We start from the raw sequence: 24422 nt of genomic DNA on the forward strand, positions 1-24422 counted from the left end.
CTTTATATGCTTCTTTTCACTTGTTTTCTATAGAGGCCAATAGCCCTTTAATAAACAATATTTATTATTGATTTGCTGATAAAGCATCCAAATATAAATTAATATTTGACATTTTAGGAAAAATATAAATACCTATTACATGAAAACTAGCTTTAGCCAAATGATTTACTTGGTTTCCCAAATTTATTTTGTTTTTCCCTTACTGTGCCTGCCCTTCTCATTCCTTCCTAAATCATCTTTCTGGAGTCATATGATATCCATCTCCTCCATGAAGTCTTCTCCAATTAACTCAGCCTGCGTGACTTATCCATTATCTCTACCCTAGCCTTTTGTGTTGATTATAAAGATAGTTTTCTCTCAGCTCCAAACCCACCTTGCTCTATAGCCTGCTCTGTGATATTGAGCTGACATTCTGCAAACTAGAATTTTCTTTTGTAACTGTCTTCTTACTAGGTTCCATCCACTAGAAGATGATGGAGGGAGACTGGAAGGTAGGAATGGGAGGGAATGGAATTGCTTTTTCTTGTTTGCTTGCTCTTCCTGCCTAGTCCTCAGCAATGGTTGCTCACTCTTGGCAATAGCTAGTTCTAGTTTCCAGGTCAGATACTCACAGTGTGGCCCCTCAGAGGTACAGCGTCCTCTTCCTGGGAATCTGTATTCTAGTTCCTCTCCTCTGAGCTCCTACTACCAGCAACAGCAGGTAGTGCTACCCTCCCAGCCATCTAGGTCTTAGCTCTGTGTGTCCTCTTCTCCAAAGTAACTGATATCCCAGCTTCTTCTTGTTCCCCAGCCCTGGGGTGATAGCTGCTTCCTGCAGTTACTAGCTTTGTGTTACATTGGCATTCCCTTTTTGTTTTCACCACCCTGAAATACCAATCTCTCTCTCTCTCTCTTTTAAAACTGCGTGATCATATCTTTATGAAAATTAAGGATGTGCAGAATTAAATGGGTCATTTAGGAATATTAGGATGTTAAATGAAAGCAAAGAAATTATAAACATGAAATTCAAGTTACCAGTTACTTTTGACACTAGGCAGGGATATAGAATCAGAGCAGGTTCTATTTTTTTTTAACCCAGATAGGGACACAATGTTGATTTTTTTTTTTTTTTGACATTTAAGTTACATTATTTACTTACAGTGAAATGTATAACACATACAGAAGAAATGAACAGAACAAAGGACAAAAATGTGAAACCCAGTGAATTGTCACAAAGTTCACATCTGCATAAGCACTACGTAAACTAATAAAATATTCGGCACCCCAGAAATTATGTCCTCCCTGCCCTCCAAATGTAACCACTGTCCTTACAGATTTATTATCTATGAATTCTTCCATAAACCGTATTGGTTTCTTTGTTCCTGTTTTTTAATTTAACAGTTAATTCTTTTGTGTCTGAGATCTTTGGTCAATGTTATATTGGTAAATTCATACATTTTATGTATATTGTTGAATATCTACAGTTCTTTCATTTTCTTTGTATATTTTTCCATTGCATGAATACATCGCAGTGTCTCTATCCATTTCACTGTTGTTGAAAACGTAGGTTGTTTCCGTTTGGGGCAATTATAAATAATGATGCTATATAGTTTTATCTGTGTTTCTTGATACACAACATTGATAATACTAAAAAGACTAAAGATATGGTTTATATATTACTTTGTATGTATTAAACTTGACAAAATAATGTAAGAAATCATCTTTACTAAATTAATAGTTGGTGAATGGTATTTTTATCTTCATTTTACTTTTTGATTTCTGCTGGCCAACACCAATCTCTTGTATTAAATTCTTTCTATTGAAATACGTAGGGTAGTCTCTGTGTTCCTGACTGGAGTCTGACTGGTATACTGTCCATGCTTCTGATTTGGTAATTGTGTACTGCTTTGTGGCATGTCATCTAGCTGCCCTGAGTGGTTATTTACATTTTCATTTACAATTTTCTATATTTTTCTTTATATTTTAAACTCCTTGATATAGGAGGCCATATCTCATGTTTCTTTGTATTTTACCTAACATGTTTTACATGATGTTTGTTCTTAGTGAGTGTTCCTGGCTCTTAGAAAGTGTGTAATACATGTATATCAACTCTTTAATTGGAGTTGGCAATCCAGGATAGCAGATGTGGAGTCCAAGGCAATGATCAGGACAAAGGGATTAATTGCTTATAGGAATGGAGATGTTTCCCAGCCAAGCTGTCATGAATTGTGAGCATCTTGTGGATGGGACACAATTATAGGATGATTGTCCCAGGGTTGTGAGTTAGGGAGGTCACATTCTGTGTCAGCTGAAACCCTTTAAACCACTATTTGAAAACAGTAGTTTCCTTCAAGTAATTTTCCCCTCCACTTTATGCGTTTCTGGTAGACAGCCTCCTAGGTTACTGAAGTCTCATGTTTTATTCAAGTTAGTTTTGAAACAGCTTGTTTTGAGTATACCCCTTACCTAGGTTGTGAAAATTGAACTTATTTAAGTAAATTTAAATATTTAAATTTGGACTACTAAAGTGGATGTGGGATGACTTTTACTTTGATGTTGGTGACATTGTTCTTATATGAACTTAAAGAATAAGGAAAAAATTCTTTTCTTTCTTTTTTTTTTTTTTTTTTTTGCTTTTAGGGCCACACACATGGCATATGGAGGTTCCCAGGCCAGGTGTCAAATCAGAGCTGTAGCTGCTGACCTACATCACAGCCACCCATACCAATGCAGGATTTAAGATATGTCTGTGACCTACACCTTAACTCATGGCAACGCTGGATCCTTAACCCACTGAGCAAGGCCAGGGATCGAACCTGTGTCCTCATGGATGCTAGTCAGATTCGTTAACCTCTGAGCCATGATGGGAACTCCTGGAAAAAATTCTTTATACTTGTATTTAATAGACTTCTTTTAAGACAACATCTGTTGCTGTTTATGCTTCAACATTTTATGGTAAAGTGGAAATAAGTTTGCTAAACTGGTTTCCATCTTTCCCCCAAGCAATCTAAACCTTTTGTTTTGTCAGTTTAACTTTTCCATAATATAATTTTCCTATGTTGAAATTTCAAAGTCTGTTTTTTTTTTTTTTTTTCTTTTCACAACCGCACCCATGGCATAGGGAAGTTCCCAGGCTAGGGGACAAATCGGAGCTGCGGCTGAGGCCAATACCACAGCCAAAGCAACACTGGATCCAAGCTGCATCTGCAACCTGCATTGCAACTTGTGGTAACACTGGATCCTGAACCCACTGAGTGAGGCCAGGAATTGATCCTATATCGTAATGGAAACTATGTTGGTTTTTTAACCTGGTGAGCCACAATGGGAGCTCCTAAAAAGCTGTTTTTTTTTTTTTTTCTTTTTTTGCCTCCCCAGTTTCTCCTAGGCTCTCATGTATTTAATGATGTTGACTTAACAGGTAAGTACTACCTGATTCTTTGCCTTGCTCACCTTAATGTGAGCTTTAGTAAAATAAAATATTTATTTATTTATTTGTCTTTTTGCCTTTTCTAGGGCTGCTCCTGTGGCATATGGAGATTCCCAGGCTAGGGGTCTAATCGGAACTGTAGCCGCCAGCCCACACCAGAGCCACAGCAACACCAGATCCGAGCCGCGTCTGCAACGTATACCACAGCTCACGGCAATGCCAGATCCTTAACCCACTGAGCAAGGCCAGGGATCGAACCCACAACCTCATGGTTCCTAGTCGGATTCATTAACCGCTGTGCCACAATGGGAAATATATAATCAAGTGTGAGTATTGGACAATGGAGATTCCCATGATATATTTTATTTACGTTTTGGTCAAATGGATGTGTTGCTTAATCTGTGACATTAGATCAGAAGATAGAAGCTGTCAGAACAAACCTTTCTTATTTCTTTCTTGTTAATGGTTCCCATCTAGACATATGAGTCATTTGGAGAAGGATTAATGGCCACATGAGCATTAACATTAATTGTAAGCCTAGTCACCTGATGAAGTGCTTCTCTGCTAAGTATCAGAATAAGCAGATAAAATTGAAAACTAACCCACATGGATTTCTTGGTATTAAAATGTACAGATTTAATCATCTATTTCTTAAATTTGGCACTAGTTAAGGATTATTATTTGTTTGTTTCATTTTGTTTTAATTAGAATTTAACTTGAGGGACTATGTCCATGAAATAGAACTGCTTCTCAGTCGTCATCTTGCAATGTTATGTAGTTCACAGCATAGCCATCCCAACCCCTCTTCTTTCAGCTTGGAAAACAGATTCATTTTTTTGTGTGTTCATAAATAATTTTGGTACTTTAATAATATTTGGTGCTTTTTGATTTTAGGATCTGATTTAAAATAAATCTAATTTATTAAATATTTAGGGTGCTTGCACAGTTGTTTGTGAATCAGGAATTAGTAGTATATCCATGGAGGAATAAATCAAGGCATGGGAGGAAAGTCTATGGGCTGTTTTAATGTTAAGAAGAGGTGCCTTTATAGCTTTCAAAAGTGTTTGAAAATTAAATGTTTGATTTATAAGGGCTGTGTACACACAGGGCTCAAATTATTCATGTATCATTTGGAAAATGTAAAATGCTTAATGTTCTGACATTATGTGATAATTGCTATTCTAATATATAGTGTCTACTAAATCTTTCTGGGAGCGGGTGAGGGTGGCATTGATATACAGGAGCACATGCTTTGTGTGCTAGTAAATCATTCTTCCATTGAATTAAGGCCAAGGAGGGAGCAGCAAGTAGAACTTAAAGTGATATTACAGTATCTGGTATTGTTCTAATCAAGAAATATGCAGCAGTACTAGTGAAAAATGGATATAAAAACAAAAATCCACTAAGGAGAAAATGCAATCAGAGATTTATCAGTGATACTTTTTGTAAGGTTTCCAGGAATCATAGTCATAGTCATCATTCAGATGACCGAAGAGTTGCTTTTCAAGGTTGATGTCATCTCCATTCTCTTTTGCATTGGTACCCCTCTGATGACACGCATTAGAATCACTGCTCTCTATGGGTGCTTATTCATTAATGAGTCAGAGTCCTCCTGGCTCCAGGATCAACCAGCTGGGTGAACTTGAATTTGTGGGTCCACTCTTTAAGCTTCTGTAATAGTTGTAGCTACCTTGTAGAATTACTACAAGTAAATGAGATAATTCATGCCCAGCATCTAGCAGAGGGCCTGGCACACGGTTGTCACTTGACGTTGTTGCTATCACTGTTTACCTTCTGCAGATACCTGCCCACAGTTATTTTAACAAAGAGTGACGAGGTGCATTGTAAAAAGGACTAGGGAAAGACTTAAGGGAGGACTGCAAAATTGGTGACTTTATCCTCACAAAGCCAACATAGCAAAATAGAACTCTCCTAGTGGGCCTAAGGATATAAGAGGCCCAAACCTAACGTGTGTAGGAGCTGGTTGGCTAACTTCAGTTTTTCTTTTTGAGTTGTTGAAAGGAGCTCCAGATACACTTTTTAAAAAATGAATTCTAGCCTGTATTGGAGAACTCAGTTTCTGTCCTTGACATTAATGTACAGGGGAGGAGGAAGTGCTCCTTACCTATGAGCACTCTCTTTTCTTTCCTGGGAATCAGAAGTCACAGAGACAGGCAGTACATCCCAGTTGAGGGAGGTGATAAATGAATGTGTATTGGGGGTGTAAAGGTGAGGAATGGGAGGGGACAAACTAGGCCTGATACTCTGTGTCAGTGTTAGGAGAATGAATTCATTAAGCATCTTCAAAAGCCAACTCCATAAAGAGTATTTATTATTTGCAATATGGGTGAAAACCAGGAATGGGAGAAAAAAAAATCATGGATTCCATGCTTTTGGATCTCATTATCTAATGGCCGTAGGCACTGAGGGGTTCCAGGAGGGAGACCATCACACACACACACACACACACACACACACACATACACACACACACACACGGGAAATGACCCACCTCTGTATGGGGAAGGTCATGACCAGCTGCATAGGACTGCCAGCTCCAGGCAGGACCCCCTGCAGCCCAGAAAAGCTGCAACAAGCTCAGCCAGACTGTGAAAAGATCCGCCTACATTCTCAGGCTGTCCTTCTGAGTTGGGCTGCCCTAGGGAAGAGCCTCTCAGGTTCTCAGTGCCCCAGATAGCTGCTCCAGCCCCCAGGGGGTGATGCACCCCTAAAAAGCAGCTGCCCAACACCGCCAACCCCCTGCAAGAACCCCACAGCCTAAAAACACCAGAGCAAGCTCTGCATGGCCAAGTGAAATCTGCTACCATCACGGTGTGGACCTCTCAGTCCTGTCTGCCCTCAGGAAGTCCTCCTTTGCTTCAAAGAAACACTGTTAGCCCCATCAACACTCCAGAAAAGCCACACTGCCTCAAAAAAGATTGACCAACAACGCCAGCCCTCAGGAAATATTCCACGGCAGTGACAAGGCAAACACTGCCCGATAATGGAGAATACAACTCCCTCAGGAGAAAGAAAACAACAAGCAAGATGAAGAAGCTGAGAAACCACTCCCAGTCAAACCAACAGGAGAACTCACCTAAAACAGTCAACAATGAAACAGATCTCGGCAGTCTGATCTCGGCAGTCTGACAGACCTGGAGTTCAAAAGAGAAATAGTGAAAATACTGAAGGAATTAAGAGAAGATATGAACAGTAATGCAGATACCCTCAGAAAGGAACTAGAAAATATAAGGAGGAGCCAAGAAAAACTAGAACATTCATTTGCAGAGATGCAAACTGAACTAGGGGCAGTAAAAACCAGAATGAATAATGCAGAAGAACGAATCAGTGATATGGAAGATAGAATAATGGAAATCACTCAATCTGGTCAACAGACAGAAAACTGAATCAAAAAACTGGAAAGCAATATAAGAGACCTATGGGATAATATAAAGCGGGCCAATCTACGCATAATAGGAATTCCAGAAGGAGTAGAAAAAGATAAAGGAATGGAAAATATATTTGAAGAAATTATCGATGGAAACTTCCCAAATCTAAAGGATACTGGATTCAAGATACAAGAAGCACAGAGGGCCCCAAACAAACTGAACCCAAACAGACCCACACCAAGACACATCATAATAAAAATGGCAAAAGTTAGTGATAAAGAGAGGATCCTAAAGGCAGCAAGAGAAAAACAGAATGTTACCTACAAGGGAACCCCCATAAGAATATCAGCTGATTTCTCTACAGAAACACTACAGGCCAGGAGGGAATGGCAAGAGATATTTAAAGTGCTCAAAGGAAAAAATATGCAACCTAGAATACTCTATCCAGCAAGAATATCATTTAAAATAGAAGGGGAAATAAAAATTTTTCCCAACAAACAAAAACTTAAAGAATACAGCAACACAAAACCCAGGTTAAAGGAAATATTGAAAGGGCTTCTCTAAACCAAAAAGAAAGGAAGGAAAGGGAAGAAAAAAGAAAAGAAAAGAAAAAAAAAAGAAGAAGAAGAAGAGGAAGAACTAGGACTGAGGAAACCGCAATCAGAGAGCAGTCACTCAAATAAGCCAGCATACAGATTTAATCATGAACATGCTTCAAACAAAATAAAATTAAAAAGAAAAAAATAAAAAAGAGTCATCAAAACCATAAAATGTGGGCAAGGGATGTCAGGAGGTAAATAACCCTTTTTGTTTATATGTATGTCTCTCTTCTTAATTTTAATATAGTAATGAGGTGTTTGAACTTATAGGACCATCAGGCTAAAACACACATTTATGGGAAGGGGTTAGCATACTTAAAAAACAGGGCAATCACAAGCCAAAACCAAATATTGCATTTGCAAAAAATGAAGAAAAAAACCACTCAAGCAGATAATAACAGGAGACCATCCAACCAAAAAAAAAAAAAAAAAAAAATGGAGAACCACAGAATCAGCTGGAACACGAGGTTCAAATGGCAATAAATAATCACCTATCAATTATCACCTTAAATGTCAATGGACTGAATGCCCCAATCAAAAGACACAGAGTGGCTGAGTGGATAAAAAGGCAAAAACCTTCAATATGCTGCCTATAAGAAACTCGCCTTAGGACAAAAGATACATATAGATTGAAAGTGAAAGGGTGGGGAAAAATATTTCACGCCAGTAGACATGACAGAAAAGCAGGAGTCGCAACGCTCATATCAGACAAAATAGACTTTAAAACAAAAGGCATAAAGAAAGACAAAGAAGGACACTATTTAATGATTGAGGGATCCATCCAAGGAGAGGATGTTACTATTGTCAACATATATGCCCCAAATACAGGAGCACCCAGATACACACAACAAATATTAACAGACATAAAGGGAGATATTGATGAGAATACAATCATAGTAGGAGACCTAAATACCCCCCTCACATCAATGGACAGATCCTCTAGACAGAAAACCAATAAAGCAACAGAGATCCTAAAGGAAACAATAGAAAAGTTAGACTTCATTGATATCTTCAGGACACTACATCCAAAAAAAGCAGAATACACATTCTTCTCAAATGCTCATGGAACATTCTCAAGAATCGACCACATATTGGGACACAAAGCGAATCTCAATAAATTTAGGAGCGTAGAAATTATCTCAAGTATCTTCTCTGACCACAATGCCATGAAATTAGAAATCAACCATGGGAAAAGGAAAGAGAAAAAACCTACTCCATGGAGACTAAACAACATGCTACTAAAAAACCAATGGGTCAATGAGGAAATCAAGAAGGAAATTAAAAACTACCTTGAAACAAATGATAATGAAGACACAACCTCTCAAAATCTATGGGATGCTGCGAAAGCAGTGCTCAGAGGGAAATTTATAGCAATCCAGGCCTTTCTCCAAAAAGAAGAAAGATCCCAAATTGACAACTTAACCCTCCACCTAAACGAATTAGAAAAAGAAGAACAAAAAAGTCCTAAAGTCAGCAGAAGGAAGAAAATTATAAAGATCAAAGAAGAAATCAATAAAATAGAGACTCAAAAAACAATAGAGAAAATTAATAAAACCAAGAGCTGGTTCTTTGAAAAGGTGAACAAAATTGACAAACCCCTGGCCAGACTCACTAAAAAGAGGAGGGAAAGAACCCAAATCACCAAAATTATAAATGAAAAAGGAGAAATTACAACGGATACAGCAGAAATACAAAAAACCATAAGAGAATACTATGAACAACTGTATGGCAACAAGTTTGACAATCTGGAAGAAATGGACAATTTTCTAGAATCTTACAGCTTGCCAAAACTGAATCAAGCAGAAACAGACCAACTGAACAGACCGATCACTAGAAATGAAATTGAAGAGGTCATAAAATCACTCCCTACAAATAAAAGTCCAGGACCAGATGGCTTCACAGGTGAATTCTATCAAACATATAAAGAGGATCTGCTGCCCATCCTCCTTAAACTCTTTCAAAAGGTTGAAGAAGAAGGAATACTCCCAAAGACATTCTATGAGGCCACCATCACCCTCATTCCAAAACCAGACAGAGATACCACCAAAAAAGAGAACTATCGCCCAATATCATTGATGAATATAGATGCAAAAATTCTCAACAAAATCTTAGCCAACCGAATCCAACAACATATCAAAAAAATTATACACCATGACCAGGTTGGGTTCATCCCAGGTTCACAAGGATGGTTCAACATATGCAAATCAATCAGCATCATATACCACATTAACAAAAAAAGGGTCAAAAATCATATGATCATCTCAATAGACGCAGAAAAAGCATTTGACAAAGTCCAACATCCATTCATGATCAAGACCCTCGCCAAAGTGGGTATAGAGGGAACATTCCTGAATATAATCAAAGCCATTTATGATAAACCCACAGCAAATATAATCCTCAATGGGGAAAAACTGAAAGCCTTCTCACTCAAATCTGGAACAAGACAGGGATGCCCACTCTCACCACTGCTCTTCAACATAGTTTTGGAAGTCCTAGCCATGGCAATTAGGCAAACAAAAGAAATAAAAGGCATCCATATAGGAAGAGAAGAGATCAAACTGTCACTGTATGCAGATGACATGATACTATACCTAGAAAACCCTAAGGACTCAACCCCAAAACTCCTTGAACTGATTAATAAATTCAACAAAGTGGCAGGATATAAGATTAACATTCAGAAGTCAGTTGCATTTCTGTATACCAGCAATGAAACATTAGAAAAGGAATACAAAGACACAATACCTTTTAAAATTGTACCTCACAAAATCAAATACCTCGGAATACACCTGACCAAAGAGGTAAAGGACCTATATGCCGAGAACTATAAAACTTTAATCAAAGAAATCAAAGAAGATGTAAAGAAATGGAAAGATATTCCATGTTCCTGGATTGGGAAAGTCAATATTGTAAAAATGGCCATACTACCCAAAGCAATCTACAGATTCAATGCAATCCCTATCAAATTACCCATGACAGTTTTCACAGAACTAGAACAAACAATCCAAACATTTATATGGAACCACAAAAGACCCAGAATCGCCAAAGCAATCCTGAGAAACAAAAACCAAGCAGGAGGCATAACTCTCCCAGACTTCAAGAAATACTACAAAGCCACAGTCATCAAAACAGTGTGGTACTGGTATCAAAACAGACAGACAGACCAATGGAACAGAATAGAGAATCCGGAAATAAACCCTGACACCTATGGTCAATTAATCTTTGACAAGGGAGGCAGGAACATCAAATGGGAAAAGGAAAGTCTATTCAGCAAGCATTGCTGGGAAACCTGGACAGCAACATGCAAAGCAATGAAACTAGAACACACCTTCACACCATGCACAAAAATAAACTCCAAATGGCTGAAAGACTTAAATATACGACAGGACACCATCAAACTCCTAGAAGAAAACATAGGCAAAACACTCTCTGACATCAACATCATGAATATTTTCTCAGGTCAGTCTCCCAAAGCAATAGAAATTAGAGCAAAAATAAACCCATGGGACCTCATCAAACTGAAAAGCTTCTGCACAGCAAAGGAAACCCAAAAGAAAACAAAAAGACAACTTACAGAATGGGAGAAAATAGTTTCAAATGATGCAACTGACAAGGGCTTAATCTCTAGAATATACAAGCAACTTATACAACTCAACAGCAAAAAAACCAATCAGTCAATGAAAAAATGGGCAAAAGACCTGAATAGACATTTCTCCAAGGAAGATATACAGATGGCCAACAAACACATGAAAAAATGCTCAACATCGCTGATTATAAGAGAAATGCAAATCAAAACTACCATGAGATACCACCTCACACCAGTCAGAATGGCCATCATTAATAAATCCACAAATAACAAGTGCTGGAGGGGCTGTGGAGAAAAGGGAACCCTCCTGCACTGCTGGTGGGAATGTAAACTGGTACAGCCACTATGGAGAACAGTTTGGAGATACCTTAGAAATCTATACATAGAACTTCCATATGACCCCGCAATCCCACTCTTGGGCATCTATCCGGACAAAGCTCTACTTAAAAGAGACACATGCACCCGCATGTTCATCGCAGCCCTATTCACAATAGCCAGGACATGGAAACAATCCAAATGTCCATCGACAGATGATTGGATTCGGAAGAAGTGGTATATATACACAATGGAATACTACTCAGCCATAAAAAAGAATGACCTAATGCCATTTGCAGCAACATGGATGGAACTAGAGAATCTCATACTGAGTGAAATGAGCCAGAAAGACAAAGACAAATACCATATGATATCACTTATAACTGAAATCTAATATCCAGCACAAATGAACATCTCCTCAGAAAAGAAAATCATGGACTTGGAGAAGAGACTTGTGGTTGCCTGATGGGAGGGGGAGGGAGTGGGAGGGATCGGGAGCTTGGGCTTATCAGACACAACCTAGAATAGATTTATAAGGAGATCCTGCTGAATAGCATTGAGAACTATGTCTAGATACTCATGTCGCAACAGAAGAAAGGGTGGGGGAAAAAACTGTAACTGCAATGTATACATCTAAGGATGACCTGACCCCCTTGCTGTACATTGGGAAAATAATAAAAAAAAAAAAAAAAAAAAGAAAAGGGAAGGTCATGACACCACTACTCACATCCATCTAGATTTCCTTGTGCTCCTTGCCTCCTCTTTGTCACCAGGATTGCTGAAGCCTTAGCTTGTTGGCCTGTGCTGCTGCAAGAGGGAGAGAGACCCCAGACTGCAGTGGAGCTAAGGTCACTAGCAGATGTCTTGAAACAGTGGTTCTCAAGCTTTTTATCTGCAGGACCCATTTTCATGCTTAAAACTTATTGAGGACCTTGGAGAGCTCTTGTTTATGTGTTGTATCTATTGAGATTTACCGTGTTAGAAATTAAACTTTATTAATTCACTTAAAATAGCACCAATAAATTTGTACTTATTAACATTATTAACATAGTTTAACAAAATAATTATATTTTTGAAACAAAATTAGAAGAGTGGCATTGTTTCCCAAATCTCTTTTGATGTCTGTCTTAATAGAACACAACTGGGTTCTTAGATCATCTTCTGAACTCAGTCCATTGTAATCTCACACATTAAATTGGCTATGGAAGGCTCTACTATACACTCGTGAGAGAATGTGAATGCAAAAGGCAAATAAACATCTTGGTGTTAACATGAAAATAGCTTTGACCTCATAGACCCCCATGATGAAGGCTAGAAAAACTCTCCTTTAGTGGAGAAAGGGGGCTATCATCTCCTAGTTTAGGTACCAACAGGAAGCTGGCAGGCAGTGTCAGGGATCAGAAGTAGGGTTTAGATTCACAGCCCTGACTCTGCCACTTACTTACTAGCTCTGCGACCTTGGAGTCCTTATGCCTCAGTTTTTCCATCTTTAAAATGGAATTCGTCATAGGACTTATACCTTCAATGGCTATTGTGAGTCTTAGTGATATAATATAAGTGAAGTGTTTAGCTAATAGTAAGTGCTCAATATTAGCTTTGTTTCTTTGGTTTTTATTACTTTTAAGGTGCCAATCCATTATGAACCTGTTTCTACATCTACCAAGTGAGGCTGGTCTGCATGGGCCCAAAGATCTCATTTAGCTCTAACATTCTGTGACTTTGCTCCAAAGCCTTCCTTTCCTTTCCCATGTTAAGGGTGTGTGTGCACGCACGCATGCATGAGATGTATACAATTCTACTGGTAAGAAAAGGACTTAGTTTTCCATTGTTTTTAATAATTAACCATCCTTCTCTCTCTTCTCACTCCTGCTTATAAATCTGTTAAAATCTTTCAAGGGCTTTCAGAATAAAACTTGGTGAAAAAATTGTTGTTTGTTTGGGAAAAATTAAATTTAGCTCTTTCAATTGGAGCCAATAAAGATAACAGAGCAAACAGAAATTTAAAAATTTGTTTCCAGGTCCCATGGTGTTTTCAGGTCAAAGTCATAATAGGGTTTATCTCATGTCTAAATTTAATTGAAGGGTAAATGAAACGATGCTGTGAGATCTTGCTGACTCCTCAGTTTACAAAAATACACAGAGTAGGTAATAGACTTTTAATGAAAGAGGAAGGGGAAGGAGCCTGGATTCACAGAACGGGGCAGAGGAGAGAAAACAGGGGTGAAAAAGCATTTTGAAAAGGCAAACGTTAGGCCTGCAGTTGATTGAGGACCCAGATCAAAAGAAATCAATATAAATGCCTTGGTTTATTTTTTCCCCCTCCATTTTCACTTAAGTACTAGTCTCTAATACAATGAAAAGTAGGCACAAAGCATATTAGAAAGGAGATAAGACGAATGGTCTCAGAAGTAACAGGAAGTACAGCACGTGTTGCGTGCTGCTGAATTTAAATTTACCAGAGCCTTGCTACAGAGCCCTAAGAGAGGGCATGAAGATTTGCATGTAAGGACTTTATTAAAGGGGGATTTTTAGAAGAAATCTTGAGATCACAGCTAAAGCATTACTGCTTGCCATGGGCTTGCAGGGACAGTATCACAGCAAGGCTTGACTTTGGTGTGAAAAATGTGCTAGAATTCAAAGCATAGAAACCTATGTTGATAGCTAGAATTAATATCATGATGACAAACATCATGGAATAATGCTAAAATTTTCTCCTTAGAGGTGACTGTCAGGATAGCAGCTTTAGAATTTAGAGAGAGAATTGTTTACCTTATATGAAATGATATTGGTAATTTTGATACTATTGATATTACTAGAGTGAGGCTTAATGTCAACTTTTCCATCAAAAGCCATTTGATACAATAATGGAAAGTATGGGGTCTTGCAGGGTGAGAAACAAGCTCAGATTGAACCAACAAACTGCTTCTAACAAAGAGGGATGTGTTTGTGCTCAAAGGAGAAGGATAATAGCTATCATCAGAAAGATTAGGAGCTCTTTTACTTGCGGTAATCACTGGAAATATGAATAATATTTTTCAAAAATATGTAGATCGGAAGGAGCCAAATCTGATTTCTTGCCATTTGCAACCTGAAAAAATAATCACTTGACCTTATCCCATATGGAACTCGAAGACATCCATTTGCAATTTATTTTTTCATCAAAGCTGTTACCTGCCTGAGTTTCTCATCCACTCTGGAAAGTATATGGAAAAAGTCCTAACATAGCAGAGGGGCAAGATGTACCCCATGCATCCTTTTTGTGCTGAGCAGATATGTTTCCAATTCTGGCCAAGGCAGTTTTCCTGAGTCGGAGACACTAAATCTCTGGCTGAGGCTTTCAGAGAGCTGAGATGTGGTTCTGTGGTTACCTGGTGCTCTGGCAGGTAAGTGCCCTGATGGCCGTGTCTGGGATCCTGCATCCAGGTGGGGGCCTATCAGAATGGCAAGGGGGATGACGGCAAGAAATGCAGGAACTACTTTTTTTCTGAAGGACTGTGTGAGTTGACATGCAGGGCAGACAGACTTCTGTTGATGCAATTAGAAGGTGTCTAGCAGAGTTCCCACTGTGGCTCAACAGGTTAAGAACCTGGTCCATGAGGATGTGGGTTTGATCCCTGGCCTCACTCAGTGGATAAAGGATCCGGTGTTGCCACAAGCTGCAGTGTGGGTTGCAGATGCAATTTAGATCTGCTGTTGCCATGGCTGTAGCATAGGCCTTAGCCTGGGAACTTCCATATGCTGCAGGTCCAAAAAAAAAAAAAAAAAATGCCTAGCATTCTGGGCACATAGTAGGTGCTCAAGTAACAGTTTGATCAGTGTCCTCAGGTGGTACAACTGAGCAGCACACACCTGTGTAATATGTTCCATCGATGATTAATTCAGAGAAAAGGTTGCAAACCAGTTTCTTTTCTCTGTTTACACAATAGTCAATCTGCTTCAGAAAGAAAATGATGACATTTAAATTCCAATACTGTCTGTCCTTTGTGATAACTGGCACTTTAGCAAAATCCTGCTGAAATAGGAAGGACTGTAAGGGTGCTCACCTCCTTGCAAATGGTGGAGAGAATTGAGAGAGCAGAGTCACCAGTACTTACTTCAGCCTGGATTTGTAAAAGGAGTTTGACTTCTCTGTCCTCACTTCTTATTATTCAGAAATGAGATGCTTCTCTGTGGGAGATATTGCTAATGCTCAGCTCACCCATATCTAGGTTTTTTGGTTTTTTTTTTTTTAACCTTTGGGATGTGTGAGAGATTTGCATTTCCCAACCCATTTTGAAGTTTGTGGAACCATGACACCAGTATTGGCCAATGAGTCGTGGTCAAAAGTAATATGTGTGTCATTTCCCAATAAAAGCATTTCACTGCTAATGGGAGAATTAGCTTTCTCTTGTCCATGTTGCTACAACTAAGGATATTCAAGATGGTGGCACCTCCATCAGCCTGGGTACCAGTGAAAAGATACGGAGCAGAGCTGTCTTCCCACCTTCCCCTCTACCACCACGATCAGTGCATGCTGGACATATACTGTGAACGAAGAATAAAGTTTGGTTTCAAGTCTCTGGGATATGAAGGCCAGTTTTCACCACAGCATAACTTAGCTTATTCTGACTGTTACTCAATTCTTCAACTTTATGATTATTTAATTAGTTTTTATTCCCTTTTCAATATACAGGCATCCAGTTCTTAGGTTTTAGAGCAAATCAGAATCCTATCCTGCTGGTTCAATTTGCAGATTTATAGGCCTTATTTCCAGAGGATCCAACCTTAGTGAATCTGGTGAAAGTTTCAGGAATCAGCTCAAAAGACTACAGAGTTTTTACATAATTCTGATTCAGGAGGGAAGACCACACTTCAAGAAATGTTATAAAGTTGTATCATGCTATAAAGACTCTGGCTATTATTTCTCAAGCTCTCCTAGACAGACATGTTCAGATATTAGTAAAAGGTTAAAGGCATTTAGGGCAGAAATAGGTGTTAGGAATATAAAGTTCACCAGCTTTGTTTCAAGGCTGCATGAAGCAAATATAAAGTGAAGACACAGAGGTGGTGATTAATAGACCTGACCATGTTCTAAAATGAGAATTCTAAAGATTGTAAATCATTTGGAAATTGAAGTGATGACCTGGAAAACAAGTCAGAATTAAGAAATATCAAGTCAGAAATGGATTTGAAGAAGTAAAAGTAGAAAACATTGAGCAGTTCCCTGGTGGCGCAGTGGGTTAAGAATCCGGTATTGTCACTGCTGTGGCTTGGATCACTGCGGTGGCATGGGTTCAATCCCTGGCCTGGGAACTTGCACATGCCAAAAGCTCGGCCAAATAAATAAATAAATAAATAAGAAAACATTGAGACATTTCCCTCACCGTTGATTTGGGAGGGAGGAGTTAGAGAGTGGGCGCCATGGGGACTTTAGCGCAGGGGAAGGAGGAAGCTGGTTTGGACTCCACTTGTGGGCTCGTTCTAGATCTAGGACTCTAAGGTTGACTCAGCATCTCCATATAGCACTGCCATTTACAAACATTATTGTTTTCTATGGATCCAGAGAAGCTGTTTTTTGACCCTTTGGAGGTGGATTTTACTGAATTCACAGGAGGAATTTGCTTCTCTGAATTTCAAAATAAAAGACTTTTTGTTAGGATAATGATTTTATTCCTTCCATCCACCCAGCTATCTATCAGTTCTCATAGTACTAGAGATATCTAGGACTTGTGAAGTTGGTGGCACTGTACCAACTCCATAGAATCATTTATGGGTCCTTCCTCTTGCAGTTTATCCTGGGCGGTGGGTGAGTACTCACAGCTCCTGAAAGCAGCAGTGGAGACAAAGCAGGCAACAGCATGGTGTCTCCAGGCAGTACAGTTCATCTGAACCCCTGGGGTCTACGTACTTCAGAATTGTGTGTCTAGACAACAACCAGGTGCCCACAGTAGAACCATCCATTAGAAGTAGAGAGGGGGAGTTCCATTGTGGCTCAGCAGTAATGAACCTGACTAGTATCTGTGAGGATTCGAGTTTGGTCCCTGGCCTTGCTCAGTAGATTAAGGATATGATGTTGCTGTGAGCTATGGTGTAGGTCATAGACATGGCTCAGATCTGGCATTGCTGTGGCTGTGGTGTAGGCCTGCAGCTGTAGCTCCAATTTGATCCCTAGCCTGGGAACTTCCATATGCTGTGGGTGCAGCCCTAAAAAAAAAAAAAAAAAAAAAAAAAAAAGGAAAGTGGAGAGGAGCTTTTTAGGGTTTGGGTAGAGGAGAGTTGGGACAGTACCTACCTAGGGCATTAAATCAAGGATACAGCCTAGCAAAGATGGAAGTGGTTCTGCCAGATGATATTTGAAGTATCCTGAAATCATGGTCTTAACCATCGAGCAGCTCATCTTTCCACCCCCGGCCACCTTCAAGGAAAAATCACAAGCGCCACTTGTTCCTGCTAATACTGATATACTGCTCAAGCCTGTCCTTGAGTGATTTCTTTTCCCCTGCAAGGTTGCCTTTGCTGTTCCTTGTAAACAAATGTTATTTGTATAATCGTTTGAGGAGAGGGAGTAGAAACAGTGGGCAGCATAATTTGCTTTGGTTCTGTGCTGAATGTTGGCCTGGGTCCTTCACTCTGCACTTACACCTCTACCCTGAAGGGATTCAGAGTGTGCCAAAATATACTACTCTGGTGCATGAGATTATTTTGAGCTGAAGGCACCTGAGGAAGAACAGTCACACAACGAGCCCTCTGCCTTCCCCCATCTGTTTGAGAGCAGAACTTAAACTACCCTTGTGAACATGTCTCCGCCCACCCCCATTTCTCATACCAGGAAGAGACAACAACCTTATCACTGGAGATGGATGACATTGAAAAAGTGTTTACACAAACTTTATTAAATAGCCCTTATCTTCTATCAGTTTCCCCATATATTTGACTTCCCATAATTTGCTGCCCTTAGAGGCTCAAAGTCTTCTTGTCACTTCTCTAAAAAATTACTGTTCTTTGCTAAGATGTTGTATAAACCCAAGTTCTAACCACTCCTTTGACTTACTCATCACCAAGTTCTCCTATGTGAATACAGGATGAGCATGTTAATAAACTTCTGTTCTTTTTTCTCTTATTAATCTATCTTGTGTCAGTGTGATTTACAGGGTCCCAGCCTTAGAATTTAAGATGGGTAGAGGAAATATTTTTTTTTCCTATAACCCTGTATCCTATTTTTCATGCCATGATTATCATGATTTTTAACTCATTGTAATTTAGAATGAAAATTTTTGTTGCAAGGGAGAGAAAGCCAAATCAAACAAGCTTATGAAGAAAAAAAAGTGTGAGTGCACACTTTTGGTGTATGTGCATGTGTGTCTGTGTATCATGTACCTGGATAGTGCAGGAGTATTTGTATTCACTCTGTCTGGATCTGCCTACTCAAATGATGGTGCCAGGAACCTGGCTGAACTTTTCTCAGTCTCTTCTGTGCTGTCTTTATTCTCAGTCAGATTCTCCTTAAGCGCTGGCAGTATTCTGTCGACGTGCTTTCTTCTAGATCAGCAAGGTCAGTGGAAGGAGAGTACCTATTCCTCTGGAATTCCAGCAGAAGTTCTAGGGCTAATATCTGATGACTCTGACTGGCTTGTCTTGAGTCATAGCCCATCCTTGAGCCGGTTACTATCCATGTTCAGCTTGACTGTGCTAATTGGCCAGACCTTGGCTGTGTTCTCACAAATGGCTATTGCAGGTGGGTTATATCCCATCTGAATCACATGAAAGAGACAAGGGGAGTGGTTGCCCAAAGGAAAATCAGAATATCCTTACCAGAGAAGGCAGAAATAGCTGCTGGAGGCCAACACTCAAAATTGTCCATAGTAGAAGGTATGTTGATGTCTCTAGGCTATCAGTGAAATTTGAAATTTTTAGGTTTCAATAAACAGCTGAAAGAGTGAGAATTGGATTTATTTCTTTCTCTTTCACTTTATCAACCACTCAGAATATGAAATGACAAAATCTCGTTTTCAGGAGTAAGATTCTTTGTTTGACCTGTTTTAGGAACCACGAGGGAATTTGCATAATAGGATTAATGCTGCTGCTTATTATTGCCACATAGTCTAAAGCTCCTTAGGATTTCTATTATAAACATCCATTTTACTCTAATATCCAAACTTGTCATTTTTGTCAACGATTGGTGTATTGTCACATGCACAGTTCATCACACATTTCATTATTTTGTATTTGGTGAAAGACTTCTTTTTTATTTTTTTACTTTTCAAAGATTTATTGAAATAGAGTTGCTTTATAGTATTGTGATAATTTCTCTGTACAACAAAGTGATTCAGTTATACATATACAAACTTCCCTTCTATTTCAGATTCTTTTCCCATATAGATTATCACAGAACATCAAACAGAGTTCCCTGTGCTATACAGCAGGTGCCTGTTGGCCAACCATTCCATATACCACATTGTACACAGGCCAGTTCCAAGACCCCAGTCCATCTCTCCCCTCTCCTCCTGTCCCCTTTGGTAACCAAAGATTTGTTTTCAAAGTCTGTGAGTCTGTTTCTTTTCTGCAAATAAGTTCATTTGTATCCTTTCCTTTTTTTAGATTCCACAAATAAATGATCTCATATGATGTTTTTACTGCTTTTTATAATGAAAGTCATTACTTGTCTTTACTAAAAATGTGAAGCAGAGTTCACCTTGATATTGAGAAAATTTTACTGCAAATTAAAACTACACATAGTTTTTCTGTGACAGAATTCTTTACTTTCTTAATTTTAGTTTAATTAGAGATGGCCTTTGGTCAAACCCTAGATACCCACTGAAGGAGCAGGGTCACCTTGGGCAAGTTGCTTAGCTTCATCGTAGAGCAGGATAAGAAGAGAACCTCTCTCTTTGTGTTGTGTGAGGATTAAGTGACCACATGTGAAGTCCTTAGGACAGTGTCTGGCACATTGTTAGGGTTCAATAGATGTTACTTCTTCTAACCTATTAGATGTAGATGACCTGAATTGTCAGTTTGTTTTACCCAAGTTTAAAAATTTTTTTTTCTCCTTTAAAAAAATTGAAGTGTAGTTGATTTACGATGTTGTGTTGGTTTCAGGTGTACAGCAAAGTGACTGAGTTGTACATACATATATATCTATTTTTTCAGATTCTTTTCCTTTCTAGGTTATTAAAAAATATTGAGTATAGTTCCCTGTGCTATAAGTAAGTCATTTTTGGTTACCTATTTTATATATAGTAGTCACAGAAGTTCTTTATAGGACAATTTTATGTGCAGATTGGAGGTAGGAGCTGGTGGTTTGGGATTTCCAGGCTGAATATTTCTTACACCATTCTTTATAAAAATTTCCAAACTGGGATGAAGTTTTAAATGAAGGAAACTCTAAATTCTGAATAGTTATAGTTATCATGAATAAAAGAAAAATAATTACAAAAATTGTGAAGAAACCTAAAATTAATTCTCCATTATTGACAGAAACAAAAACCTAGGCATTTAAACACATAACCACTTGGATAAACTGATTAATAAATATTTTTAAAATACAAAATATTTAGAAGTATACCTATCATGTAAATAATTACACACTGTGAAGGGGGCAAGTTGGGGGAGGAAGTGGGGAGGTGAGACAAGGGTGCCAATTTTCTGCCTGGTTAAATCTACTCTGCTATGTTTGCTTCATTCCAGATTCTACCCTCTGATGTTTCTGATCCCGGTTTTGTGATCTGACTTAATTTCTTAGTGACTCCTTTTTCTAACTTTGTAATGCTGAGCTGCTTCTGAACCTTGCTGACTCTGGCTTAACACCTTGGGCATGCACCCTAAAGTGGGTGTTTCAGCCCAGGATCCAGCCCTGCTGAAATAAGGAGCATGCTTGGTCCATTCAGAGAGGAGAAATGATTTTTTCTCAAGTTGTAACTAAATTGGGCTTTCAATCTAAGTGAATGGTAGCCTTGTATTTCCAATACAACATAATCGTATGTGAGCAATAGACCAGTAAAAATATTGTGGTTTAGAATTCTTCTGATAGCAGCATAGCATCACCCATAATAGGACCATTCTCCAGCTGGTAGGTCTAGTCAAAACTTCAGTTGGACTCCATGTTTAATGAATTGGTCCATGTGGTGTTTGCTCTTGTCCTTTTTCCTTCAGAGTTTTATGCTTCAAATTTGTGGAATTTCCCTAGGAGAAACATTTGATATCTTAGCATTAATAACCAGGATACTGCAAGATCCATATAAAAGCAGAACACAAGTCAAAAGAATTTCTTAAAATAAAGCACAATTATCAGTGGGTCTCTCAGTAATTCCTTATGTAGAAAAGTGATTCATAAAGTAAGGCAACATTTAAAGGACTGTCTAATGTAAGGGGCTTTAGTCGTTATCTATTGTTTATTTTACCAATTTCCCCAAATTTTCTTTCTTCCTTCCTTTCTTTTATTACTCAATGAATTTATTACATTTATAGTTATACAATGATCATCATAATTCAATTTTATAGGATTTCTATTCTACAACCCCAGCGCATCCCCTCACCCTCTGAACTGTCTCCTTTCCCAAATTTGCTTTAAAAAGAAAGCTTGTAAAAAAGTCATTTTAAAGTTTTTTTTAAAAAAATTATAAAAGTGATAAATGAGTTCCCTGGTGGCTCCGTTGATTAAGGATCCAATGTTGTTACTGCTGTGCTGTGGGTTTGATCCCTGGCCTGGGAACTTCTGGATGCCATGGGTGTGGACAAAAAAAAGGTGATAAACGTAGAAGACTTATGAAGCTGTCAGAAGCAACAGACAAGATTTGCATATAACAGTATAGATAAATCTTAATACAGTTCTGAATGAAGAAAAGTAAAAATGTGATGAGGTATCACAATACCATTTACGTAATTTAAGAAATACATATCAAATCAATCATATACATTTTATTACACAGTATGGGAAAGGAATTGAGTAAAAGAAAAAAAAAACAGACAAGAGAGAGGCCTTGTAAGAACAAATGATAACATACATGGTCCTGAGGACCAATAAAAAAATATAAGTGTAATAAATACTTACTGTAAAAAGGCAAATAAAAACACTCCATTGGGAGTTCCCCTTGTGGTGCAATGGGTTAAGAACCTGACTGTAGTGGCTTGGGTCGCTGTGGAAGCTTGAGTTTGATCCCTGGCCTGGTGTAGTGGGTTAAAGATTCTGCATTGCCACAGCTGTGGTGTAGGTCGAAACAGTGGCTCAGATTTGATCCCTGACCCAGTAACTTCTATGTGCCATGGGTGTGGTGGGGGGTGGGTGAGAAAAAGACCACTCCATTAATCCACTGTTCTATCAAATAATCACCATTGGCATTTTTATCTATTCATTTACAGCCTTCTTTTTTATATTTATTTTTAAATTCTTAAAATTTATTTATTTATTTTTGCCACACTCATGGCATAAAGAAGTTCCTGGGCCAGGGATCGAATCCAAGCTGCAGCTACAACCTATGCCACACTGTGGCAGTGCTGGATCCTTAACCCTCTGTGCCAGGCAGGGGATTGAACCCGTACCTCTGCAGCTACCCGAGCCAGTGCAGTCAGATCCTTAACCCACTGCACCATGGCAGGAGCTCCAGCCTTCTTTTTTAAAGAGGAAAATCTGGAACACTTTCTTTTCTTTCTTTCTTTCTTTTTTTTTTTTTTTTAGGGTGGCACCATGGCATATGGAGGTTCCCAGGCGAGAGTCACATCGGAGCTGTGGCTGCTGGCCTACACCATAGCCACAGAAACATGGGATCTGAGCCGTGTCTGCAGCCTACACCACAGCTCATGGCAATGCCGGATCCTTAACCCATTGAGCAAGGCCAGGGATTGAACCTGCATCCTCATGAATGCTAGTCAGATTTGTTTCCACTGAGCCACAGTGGGAACTATTGGAACACTTTCAGTTTGGTTTTCTGAAGGACAAAAAGTATAAACTTATTCCTAACAACTTGAAATTTGTGAGCCTGCAAAGCCAACAAAAGCTGCTTTATTCTATTACCTGATTTCACCCCTTCTTAATTTACCATTCCCCCCTTTCTGTCTTCCTGCAGAAATCTGAGCTGAAGTGAAATGTTTAGGGACAGATGGAAATATGGTCTAGATCTCATGAGAAAGGCCTGAGTAGTGATAATGATATGGATGATGTCGGTATTTGAAGGCCATTTATTTAGCACATGGTTTTAAGCACTGAATGTATTAATTGATATGGTTAATTAATTGTGCAGTTATTTATTGAGAAACAATATGTGCAAAGCACTGAATGAATAGAGGGACCAGGGGAAGATTAAGAATCCTATAATTGGTTGATTATAAGTATTTATTGTGTGCTTGACGTATATTTAGTCCTCTAACTTGCAGTTTTATTTATTTTAAATAAAAAATATATTTTTTTGGCCATGCTCATGGCATGTGGAAGTTCCCAGGCCAGGGATGGAACCCATGCTACAGTAGCAAGCTGAGCTGCTTCAGTGACAATGCTGGATCCTTAACCTGCTGTACTACATGGGAACTCTTTATTTTGTTATTATTATTATTGTTATTTTGGAATTTTTAGAGATAAAGTATTTGTGGGAGTAAAGTGAATATGTCTTGCCAGGGTGTAGGCTTTTCTGCTGGAGGAGTGAGTTTCTTTCTGATTTCCGAACACTTCAATTTATAGGTAGGCCAAAATAATTCTCTTTTAAAGGCTATGTGGAATTTTACCTTTGCTTGAACTGTGAAGAAACGTTTAGGTAAGAAAAAATTAACCTGTACACAAGGTTGTAAGAAAATGTTTAAATCCACTTAAGGACATTTTCAGGCATCTTTGCACTTTTTCTTTAATTGTGCAAAAACATCCATAACATAAAAATTATAATTTTAACCATTTAAATGCTATATAGTTCAATGGCATTGAGTATATTCACATTGTTATGAAACCATCACAACCATCTATCACCAGAAATTTTTCATCTTCCCAAATGAATTGCATACTAACTCTAAAAAAAAAAGTCCCATTCCCCTTTCTCCTCAGCCTCTGTCAATCATCATTTTACTTTCATGTCTCCATGAATTTGACAATCCTAGTGATATAGTCTAATAAAGTTTGTGTTCCCCTTCCCCCAGATTCATATGTTGAAACCTAAGCCTCATTGTTATGGTGT

Source organism: Sus scrofa, chromosome 13 (genome assembly GCF_000003025.6).
Source record: "Sus scrofa isolate TJ Tabasco breed Duroc chromosome 13, Sscrofa11.1, whole genome shotgun sequence".
Lineage (NCBI taxonomy): Eukaryota > Metazoa > Chordata > Mammalia > Artiodactyla > Suidae > Sus > Sus scrofa.